Genomic DNA, 11,571 nt, shown 5'->3' with positions numbered 1-11,571 from the left:
ATCTCCATAGTTCGGCAGGTATTTCCATTCACACCAATCCGCTTCTTCACTCATGCTCAACACGTGCTACCATTTTCTTTCAGCAGGTCGCTTCAATGAACAGTGTGCCCTACTAAGAGGGGGTTGTGTGAGGGAGTGATATCCTCATCCAAGAATATCAAACGAGTGTTCAGCATAGAGATCCACATTCACCAGCTATAAATACCTCCCATATGAACTACGCCATACCTGATTCTTCTCTCCCTCCAAAATCGAGAGATAGATACGTAGGTAATTCGCTCAACAACGAACTCGGTCTTTCCCATATTCAAATTCTTTCTCCTCCTAATCTTGTATGTAAGGTATAACTAAAATACACCTTTATAGCCACCATGAAAATACAGTAGACTTTGTCTAACAAGTCTTTTCCCAAACAAATTTTGTGATGCAGCTGACAATATGGGATAGGGATACTTTTCAAAAGCAACATCGTTATTTCTTTTTGATCAAAAGTTTATCGTGGATTATCGAACTCAGCCATTTTGTTATTTTGTTATGGATTGTGGTATAATTTTTTGATTAATTTGTAGTAGCTAACTATTTTTGATATACAAGATGTCTTTATGATTGATGGCGAAGAAGAAATGGCAGTTCCTAGTAGAAGAAATGGAATGATTGATGGCGAAGAAGAAGGTCTGTTTGAAGAAGAAGTACTGGAAAATTTTGATACTGAAACACCTCCACACCTTCACCCTTTAGCAGAAGCTACTCATTCAAGCAATCTCACCGCCCTTACTAACGCTCTCGATAACTTGAGCGAAAGCATTGACAAACCCTTGGAAGATGGAGATACTGCCCTTCATTTGACTTGTCTCTATGGTTATTTTCCTGTGTCCAGTTACTCATGCAAAGGGGAGCTAGCTTGGAGACCAAGGATGAGGATGGGGCAATTCCTCTTCATGATGCTTGTGCAGGGGGTTTTGCCGAAATTGCCCAGCTTCTGATCAATGCTGCTAGCAGCTCAAATTGTTTGAAGCAGAAGCTAGACACAGTTGATGTGGAAGGCGATTCGCCTTTGCATCACGCGGCAAGAGGTGAACATGTGGATGTTGTGAGGATATTATTAGCTGCTAGAGCTTCACCATTGAAGCCGAATATTTATGGAAAAATCCCTGCTGAACTCTCTGACCCTCATACGGAAGTAAGGAGAATGTTAGAAGCAGCAACCAATGTTGTACCTTGCCAATAGGCTTTGGTTGGTGCATAATGAAATTGTTCAATTAGGATATACTGTTTGCTTGCTGGTCAAAATTAGGCAAGCTCTTCTTCACAAAAAAATGTTAATCAATCCATTAGGAAGGTCCATGAACTCTTAAAAATACCCTTAGGTCGAAATCTTACTTCAAAAAATTGTTGTACTCAACAGTGCGCAAAACGGGTTGAAACGGGATAAGGCAAGATTAGGGTTTCTGAAATCCAAAAGGAACTTAGGCAAGCTTGTACTCATTTTGAAGGATTTTTCAAGGGGAATTCAAATATGAAATAATCTCATTCAAAGAAAGAGTAAAAAAAAACGAGATTTGGGCTCCAAAGGGTTACAGGGGCATTTTAGTCATTTTCAGCTCAAAACTCAGAAAGCAACGAAACTTCAGCCATAGCTAGAACATGATGAGGAGAGTCTAAAGACGCTAAAAGAAGATGAAAAGAAAGAAGTTTGATGTAGAAAAGAAAACTCTAGAAAGCAAATCACCTTATATGATCAAATTTAATTCAAGGCAAAATCATGAATGAATTATGCCTGAGGTGCAAAAATGGGGTGTCTACAGTTGCCCCTCTTTGGCGGAGGTTGATTTCAACTGAACGGAAAAGCCATGGAGACAAACCATTTTTGCCAAACTCCAGCCAAAAGATCTCATGCAATTTTTGAAAATTCATTTGAAAAATATTTTTGAAAGAGGGGCATTTCCCTGGATATTTGAAATCCTCAATTTTTGCAAGTTGTTTGTGAGGGCGTAAAAATGATTGAATGTTGGTGGATGCATCGAACGGACTTATACCACACAACATGGTAACTGGATTATCTGTGGAAGCATCGGACGGACTTATACCACAAGACAAAATATCAATGCTAGCGGAAGCATCGGACGGACTTACACCGCGTAACATGATATTGGTTGATTGAAAAAAATTTTCTGAAACTGATGAACTTTTTTTGAAATCTGATATTTTTCAAATTCATTTTAGAAAACTGGTGAAATTAAATGGATAGATCAATTCATTCATGATTTTGACTTAGATTAAAGATTCTCATATAATGGTGATAACCAAACACTGACGAAAGACTCACCGGAGAGAACAAGAAGATCCACTGGAGATGGAAGATTATAAAGATGAAGGAAGAAGACACAGACGAACACTGCTGGAGATGGATGCTGGGGATGATGACATTTAAGTTCAATCAATCAATCAATCAATTACGTTCAAGTACGTACTCAGATTAGAAAAGACTGTCACTATGAGTTCAGGTTGATCCATCCGTGAGGCTGTCAGTAAAAACTGACATTGTTCTCGCGAACAATTTTAATGTTACACAAATGGAATTACCGAAATGATATTAATGATTAAGTGGTTGCCAATAGTGCGATAAAGAAAACAAAAACTTGATAAATATTTTCTCATACTGGAGGGCAAGAAACCCATGGTACTAATATTCATCATTTTTTATTTTATTTTTTTTGAAAAATTTTTTATTTTTTTTTTAATATTTTTTTTAGGTCAAATTTAGTCAACTATCAAAACCGGGTCAAATGGATCAACCGAGTCAAACATCTCAAACCCGGGTCAAACAGGTCAAAACCGGGTTGTACAGGTGAAAACTAGGTTAGCTGGACCAACCGGGTCAACCTGGACCAAACTAGTCGAACCAGGCCAGACCGGGTGACGAACAGGTAAGTGGTACCCCGACCTTCCTTGTTAGTATTAGCACCATATCATTTTATGGAAACAGACCCTTTAAAACGATGGAATTACGGAAAGGAATCTTTGACAATTCAAACAGTTTTGTCTTTTTGGAAATAAACCATTTCTCATTAAAGGAAGGTTTCTATTTCACATGCGTGCTTTCCTAACCAATCATTACATTTAATATCGCACATACCCTATATAAACACACAGAACTCGAGCGCAAACGAAAAAAGAATTTACATACCTTTGGCCGACGTCCAGCAGCAAGAGAGACAAAGAGAAACATACCTTGGGGTGAAATCACGTCCAGCAAAAGATGTTGAAGAACGTGGCGACAGTGACATCACCGAATTAATGTCTCGCCATATCAAGATGAGTCGCACAAATCCTTAGAACATCTTTCTAATGGGTCGTCAGACAGATATATTGGCGATGGTGGCTCTACAATGCAGTGGTAAACCGAAACGCCTCTTTACTCCCTTCAATTTATTATTGAAGCTCATCTTGTTCACCAACACTCGTCAACCATATACAGGAATTTGTGGTCTTGGACGGCCTGTGGAACTTGGGAGAAACTTTCTTGGCAAAGATCAGGCGCGGGGCATTATTTCTCTCCATGACAGGTTAGTACAATATATACATGATGTACATAAAACTATAATACAACTATGTTATTAGTGGAATATGCATGAGTTAATCAACATTTTATGTTAGTAGAAAAAGTACATGGTTTAGTTAGGATATATTGGCCTCAGAATTTTCTATATGCTTGTAATTTTAGATTTTTCATCATAAACCATCCAAAGCAAACCAAGTTTTCGAAAACAAATTTTTTTTTTTTTTTTTTTTTTTTTAAATTCATTTTGAAAACAATGTGAAACAAAACATTTTTTTATCCACAGAACAAGAAATACCACAAATGATTGCATCACAAGTGAAGATGGAGGAATGCGTTATCGACAAGAAGATGAGCATGAAGACGACCATCGGATAGAAGTATGATCAAACTTGGCACCTATGAAGTAGATGATATTCTTTTCCCTTTGATTGCTTGACCTTCACACAATACTGAACGACACCCAAAAACTTTCTTCCAAAATAGATAGAGCATAAAGCATAGGACCAATCTTCTGGAGACAACTTCCTCATACATCGCAATCACTAGTAGTGAATCCTCCAATGCATTTTTTTTTTTTTTTTTGCCTCGAGTACTTCTCAACTAGGGGATATAGTGGACTTAGAGATCAAGAGCGGACTTTCATAGGACTTTAATGTAGGCTTAGGTGATGGGCTCAGAAAAAAGGGATAAGATCAAAATTTATTTTTGGAGTAGAACTTGTCATATAAAGGGATGAGTAATTGGAATGATGGTAGTGAGATGATGATACGAATCCCAAATCTCAAATGAAACTGCCCCTTCTTTAGGTTTTCCATTTTGGACCGGTGTTGATTATTTTGAGCACCTCTAAGCATTTTGAGCTATGACGGGGTTTTGATTTTTTTTTTTTTTTTTTTTGTGCCCCTTGCATTAGGATTTTTTTTCAACACCTTCTTGGGATAAATAACATGGGGGTAATTGTTTCGTGATCAAAGATAGATGGAATGATGCCCCTGGAATATGACAAGTTCTATAAAAAAAGGGTATGGGTAATCTATGGATAGGCCAAGGATTTATTAGGCTTCCTAAAGGATATTAGCTTATATTGTAGGAAAACAAAAAATAGACTAAAGCTCAAATGGGCTTCAATCGGGAACATATGATATTAGGTGGGCTTATGAGGCTAAAAACAAAACGATCAAAGATGGCCTGCTCCATCGTCTCTCTAAGATTTCCACTATACTCTTCGTCTTAAAATAAACAAAGTTGGGTAAAAAGTAGTACCTCTTTAATTGGTCGGCATTGGTAGGATTTTCCATGTAGAATCTTCGTAGTGAATGGACATTCACTATTGGGTTTGAACTTTCTGGTTCATTGATTCTACTCTAGTCTGGATCTGCTTGCTCAGCTTTACTTGAAACAATCTGTCTCCATTGGTATCTAAGTCCCAGTAGAAAATCAATGCCCTCCTTCATATCTCGGGTCTCAAGAATGTTGGTCATAGATGAACTCCTCTTAGCATTCTGCTCTTTGATGTAGTCAGATTCGAGTCAGCTGACTTCTTTGATAGATAGCTATCATGTCTTTGATGGAGGCTAATGATGCAATATGGAATTTGCCCTCTCCACGGTAGGGTAGCTGATTGGATGATTGGCTGAGTAGCCACTGATTGATGGAATGCAGAATATTCCCTTTCTTCAGTAGGGTAGTTGATCAAATGATGTTTTAGAGTTTTGCCCTCTCCACAAGGGTAAATGCATAATGCTGAATGCCGATGTTGATGTTGGTGATCTTAGACATTTGAAAAATCTTCTCAAACATAACCTCTGAACTTTCTTCCTCCTCAATTTTTTCTTCTCGGTGAGTGATTCTCTCATCTACGAACAATGAAAATCATGTACCACCTTAAGACAATAGATTGTCATAGGTATGATCAACACTTTTATGGATTCCTTCAGTAATTTGATCAGTCTTTAACACTCAGAGGAGATCAAGGTTATACCAATCTGCACATAATGTGGTTCATCTGTGGTGCCAAGGTTGATGGTCTTTGTCTCCATAATGACTAACGTCTGTCAATCCTCAGACTGCTCATGAGAAAGAATGGACTCAGCAGCTTCATTGTCCATTCCTTCTTCATTGTCGGGGGGAGGGGATCATAATAATCTGCACAAGTCATTCAATCATCTTGCACTAAGGCAAGTGGGTAAATCATATCTGCGGGAGTTTTAAAAATTTTTGATTTTTTTGGATTTTTGAAATATTTGATTTTTTTTGGATTTTTGAAATATTTGATTTTTTTTGGATTTTTTGAAATATTTGATTTTTAAATTTTTTTTGAAATATAACTATATACAAAAAGAGTTAGAACAAAAAGTTTCACGGCCTTTGAGCCCTATTGGATTCATCCGGTGGCTCAACCGGAGCAATATGATGGCTGGGGATCGGATCAATAATGACTTGCGTTCCCCAATCATCATAGTCTCCATCAATGAATGGATCCTCATCAGAATCTAAGGTCTCTAAAAACCTTTCCCAAATCTCATATTGCGTCTGGGAGTCAGAAAGTGGCATGTTCTCAACATCCACTAGAACTGGGTCAACAATAGATTCCATATTCAACAGATCATCCAACTCAAGCATGGTCTGAAGGTCCAATTGGACATGATAAGGTGTGACAGTCTTGTCTCCTGGGTCAAATCCTAACCCTGGGGAATTGGCTAAAGTAAAAGATGGAGTATAGTCCGTACCTGACAAGGAGGATGTCGATCCAGCCTCATTTATCCAACTAAACTGTCTAGCCCCATGATCCAACCTAAGTTGGCGATATCCTGGATAGGAATTAATATCTGGCTCTGAAATAGTAACTTCTGAGTTTGGATCTGGGTCATCATCTTCGCTCCATAACATGTTGGAATCAATAATAGCATCAATCTCTGCCCCCAGATCAGGTAAAGCCAATTTGAGATAATTCACCGTGGCGTTAGAATCGATAAATAATTATGCCAGTCCTTCCCCAAACTCCTCAGTATAGCCTAGCCCTTTTCGATCATCTTGACTAGGAATCTGTAGTGGTTCTAAAATGCCGTTTTGGTTTTTTTCCAATCTAAATCCTAGAAAATAGTTTTGCTCACGGAACAACTGAGTCGTCTTGGCATTTCCATTGCAAAACGGGGTAGGGAGCTTCTCCTTGTCGGGTGCTCCAAACTCCACAATCCCTATTGGTTCCTCGGTGTAGTTACACTTTCCTTCAATCATTGGTATCACCTTATGCTCCTCTGAAAAGTCTAGATCATCTGAATCACCAGTGATGCAGATAATCTTCCCTTGCCATAAAAACTTGAGCTTTCTATGAAGTGTAGATGGAATTACACCAGACTGGTGTAACCACGGTCTGCCTAAAAGGAAATTGTAATTAGCCTCGATGTCCATAGCCAAGAATGTGATTTTGAATGTGACTGGACCTATTTGGACGTCACTTGTGAACTCGCCAAGGACTTCTCTTCTCTGATTATCAAACCCATGAACTACTCTGGTTGTATCCTTAGTGAAAGTGAAGTCTTCCGGCATGATTCCAATGGCTTTCGCAGAATTGATCGGGCAGATATTTAAACCAGATCCGTTGTAAATCAGTACAAATGGCACCTTATGGTTGTTGCAATGCACCGTAATAGTCAACGCTTTCATGTGGATTATTCCATCTGCGGTCAGATCATCATCAGAAAATATTATGGAGTTTGTCTTCCTGGGGGAAGCAACGGTACGTGCCAAATCGTTCGGCTGGATAGAAGTTGGAACATGAGCTTGGTTCAAGACTTGAAGAACTGCTTGCCTATGTTGGGGTGATGCGATGAGTAAACCCCATATGGAAATGTTGGACTTGGTTTTCTGCAATTGTTGGATTACTTCATTACCCTCCCCGCTTCTCAGTTCGTTCAAGAGTCAGGCTGGGTCGCTATTGGGCCAAAACCTGATCCTTCTGTAAGTGTGGTGCCTTGTATATCCTTCCTCCTCTTGTCAAACCGTGAGTCTCAACACATTCCTTTGCCAAACTAGGTTCTAATTGCTTCAACTGATGTAGTGAGATTGCTGAGTCATCTTTACTTTTCTCGGGCTCAATTAACTTCTTCCCTAGAACCTCCTCGGTATCGTGACTCTTGGCTGGCACAAACTGGACCTTGGGGATTGGGATAGGAGTTGAGATCACCTGCTGCTAAGTTGGATTCTGGCGAATCATGGGTCCTTAAGGTTCTGACCCAACTTGTGACGTCGCGGATTGAGATATATCCAAAGGATCTACCTATTTTGTAATAGGCCTCTGCATCATAAAGGATTCCAGATGCTCTCTAGTCAACTTAAACGACTTTTGCATCTGTGGACTATGTAAAAATGGTGCAACCACCTCATTTAATTGGATACCTCTAGGCTTTGTTTGCTCCATGCATCTTCTAACTGCATCTTAAAGATTAACTGGTCTTGTGGTGCTAACATTGGACGTCTGTATGATCGGAATAATGAACGATGCTGGATCCCTTTTGACAGCTTCCAAAGTATTAACTCTTCCATTATGAATTGGAAATGGATTTGTGGAAATATTGGGAGTGCCGAGACTGGAGGCATCTATCTTACCATCATCAATTAAGTTTTGGATAAAATGTTTAAGGAGCATGCACCTCTCCGTCGTGTGACCTGGAGCTTGATGGAAGTCACAATGTTTCGAAGCGTCGTACCAGAACGGCACTGGATTTGGAAGAGGCCTTGGCTGCATTAACTTAATCAAGCCCTGTTGGACTAAAGCTCTCAATACAACTTGTAATGGGAAACCCAATTCTGTGAACTACCTCTGTTGCCTGGGAAAACCCCTGTCTTGCTGTCTTGGAGGGAAAATGACTTGATTGGAAAAAGGATGATTTGTCACCTCTGACTGAATTTGATGATGTGGTGAGGTTGTACTTGTGTGGCAACGGCATGTGTGTCCTTCGGCTTATCGACAAGAATGAAGGTGGCTTCTTCTTCTCGCAGCATCGTTTGAACGATGATACAATTGAGGTCATAGTTCCACAAGCTAAAAGCATCTTCAATTTGAGTCCCCTTTGAAACCAAAGCCCGAAAAAGATGGATGATAGCCGAGACTCAACCGATTTGCATATTCGAGTTCAAACTTTTACCACCATTCGAATCTATTTGGTCTCGACTGACTGTCTAGAATTGAAGCCGCTTTGGTCCTCCACCGGTTACATACTCGGTGAATGTCTCATTAGGACCTTTCTTGAAAGTGTTCCAATTGTCTTGACCCATCCGGATGTCTATATTGTATGAAAAATGGGTCACAAAAGCATTTGCAAGTTCAGCCCACATTCTCATCTTTCGAAGCTGCCTCGCGGTTCATCCACCAAGTTAGTGTCGCACCTTTAAACTCCTCGTGGAATAATTTGACCAATAGTTTCGCCCGATCCCCATAGGCGCAAGTAGCTAGCATACATTTTACATGGGCTTTGGGACACCCTGGGGTTGGTCATATCTCTCCATCTTAGGGAATTCAAACCATGTGGAACCCTAATTTGTGGATATGGACAAAGACTATCCAAATCGAACTCGTCCGCTTTGATCTTGGTCAGTGCTTCCTTAAGCTTTTTCAATCTATCTGCCACTGGGCCTTGGTATTGATCTTGGATGATAGGAATTTGATTTTGGGTGTTCATATAAGTGGTAGGTTGTGGTGTCTGTGTGATGTATAGAGGAGGGAACATGAATGGTGTAGAGCACATGGGTTGGGATAAATTTGGGGTGAACATGGGTGTGGATGTATATTGGTTTGGGTTGTAGTATGAATGGTGAACGGTGGGTTGTGCCATGTAGGTAGGGTCGATATAAGAGATGGGTTGGCTTGGAGTCTGAGTTGGTATAGGAAGTTGTAGTTGGGTGGATTGATGCATGAAATTCCTAGTAGGCAGCTGAGCTTGTGGAGTAGGTAGGTTAAGATCAAACCTTGGTGGTGGTAGCAGAGTGGATTGCCCTTGAGACAATTGTCCTTGCCCCATGTTCATGAATTTTGGTAACATTTCTTGAAACATTCCCTTCATTGCTTGTCTCATTAGTTCTTCTGATCCAGGAGGGGGTAATGTTGGACTCTGACCACCTCCTTGGGGTGGCTGTCCATTGCTAGATAGTGATTGTTCACCTTGAGAGATAAGCAGGGAACTAACCATCGGCTAAGACGCTAGTGGAAGAGACCCTTGAGGAGAATTAGCTGGTAGATTCTCCATTTCCATAAGCGAGTTAACAGTTGCATGAGATAAACTTAACCCTGGCTTTCTATTCCAACTGGCTTCCGGATAAGCCTTCTTCTTTCCTATCTTAACTCAAACACCTCAAAGAAAAAACGTAAGTCCGACTCTCAGGGATGTCCCCAGAGTCGCCAAAAAACCAGACGCATAAAAATGTGTACCTAGGTCTATGCAATTGATTTTAAAGTCACCACTAACTTTATTAAGGAAAAGTTGAGAAAAACCTATGTGAAGGACTAGCCCTCGAAACTAGATGATTATTGGGTTTGGGAGGCAAGGTACGATGTGGGAAGGTGTTAGGCACCTCCACCACGCCTGGGTAAAACCAAATTTTACTTCTATTGAGGTGTAATGTATTAAGATAGGCGAACGAAGAAAGCTTGAAACATTAATCTACCAAGTTGGATGATCTTTACTAAATTATTTAAAAGCAAATGACTGTATGCTATAGTAAAACTAAAAAACAAATAATCCTAATATGCAATACTAATTAAAATAAAAGAGAAAAGAAATATGTCACCTTGTTTGGAATGTTGCCTCATACTTGATTGTAGATTGATTGATTGATGATCTTGATTGATTGTTGATAAATGATGATGATAAACTTGATTTGGAATTGACAACTGTGATTTTTGGATTGAAACAGGTGATTTGAGAAAAAAAACAACTTTTGGTGAAAAGAAGCTTCTACTCAAGATCGAAAGAGGGGAAAAGAAGACTAAAGACGAAGAACACGAAGAACTTCATTAGAAAAACCTTGAAGTCGAAATTTTACCTTCAACTCCAGATTAAACTAAAGAAATTCTACTCTAGAATAATGAACTAGAAAAAAAAAAAAAAAAAAAAAAAAAAAAAAAAAAAAAAAAAAAAAACACTTAAGAAAAGAAAACTACTAGGCTATTAGCTCTGAATAGCTAGGTCTAGATTATTAACTCCGAATTCCTAGCTCTAGATGTTTTTTTGTGGGTGAATGAGACCCATATTTATAGCTTTTGGGCGTGGATTCAAATATGGTAATGAGTTTGATCCAATGGCTGAGTGTTGATGAAGAAAAATCCAATGGCTTGATCTCTTTCTGGTTGCACCTCCTAAATCTGGCCCTTGATTCAAGAGGTGGGATAAGGGGTGCAATCCTGGCCCTTGATCTTTGGATCTTTAAGATGGATTAGGGCAAAAAATCAAGCCCTACACGTCCTCAATGAGCCCATAATCTAGGGTTTCCAAATATGGGTCCAAAATGGCATATTCTCTAGAATATTCTTGATTTTAGGGATCAAATCAAACAAACAAATAAGGAAGGTTCTCTAGGTTTTTGGACTCTTGAAAATGGGCTAGAAATACTAATGAAAAGGTCCAACTCGAGCTGGATCCACAGCCCACGAGCACGGGTCCAAAATCCACAAAAAAGGCCAATTTTGACCATATTTTCAATGCTGCAAATTCTCTTTGACCTAGTCAAAATTAGGCAAGCTCTTCTTCACAAAAAAATGTTAATCAATCCATTAGGAAGGTCCATGAACTCTTAAAAATACCCTTAGGTCGAAATCTTACTCCAAAAAATCGTTGTACTCAACAGTGCGCACAACGGGCTGAAACGGGATAAGGCAAGATTAGGGTTTCTGAAATCCAAAAGGAACCTAGGCAAGCTTGTACTCATTTCGAAGGATTTTTCAAGGGGAATTCAAATATGAAATAATCGCATCCAAAGAAAGAGTGGAAAAAACGAGATTTGGGCTCCAAAGG

At 39.4% G+C, this 11,571-nt stretch overlaps 1 pseudogene; it reads left to right on the top strand.

Annotated features, from left to right (window-relative positions):
• Positions 1 to 623: 623 nt before the first annotated feature.
• LOC147486844 (uncharacterized) lies at positions 624 to 1,228 on the top strand (annotated as a pseudogene).
• Positions 1,229 to 11,571: the final 10,343 nt, after the last annotated feature.

This window comes from Coptis chinensis, chromosome 7, assembly GCF_015680905.1.
Source record: "Coptis chinensis isolate HL-2020 chromosome 7, ASM1568090v1, whole genome shotgun sequence".
NCBI classification, from domain to species: domain Eukaryota; kingdom Viridiplantae; phylum Streptophyta; class Magnoliopsida; order Ranunculales; family Ranunculaceae; genus Coptis; species Coptis chinensis.
Note: the sequence above shows the minus strand (reverse complement) of the source record. Positions and strands in the feature narration are given on the sequence as shown.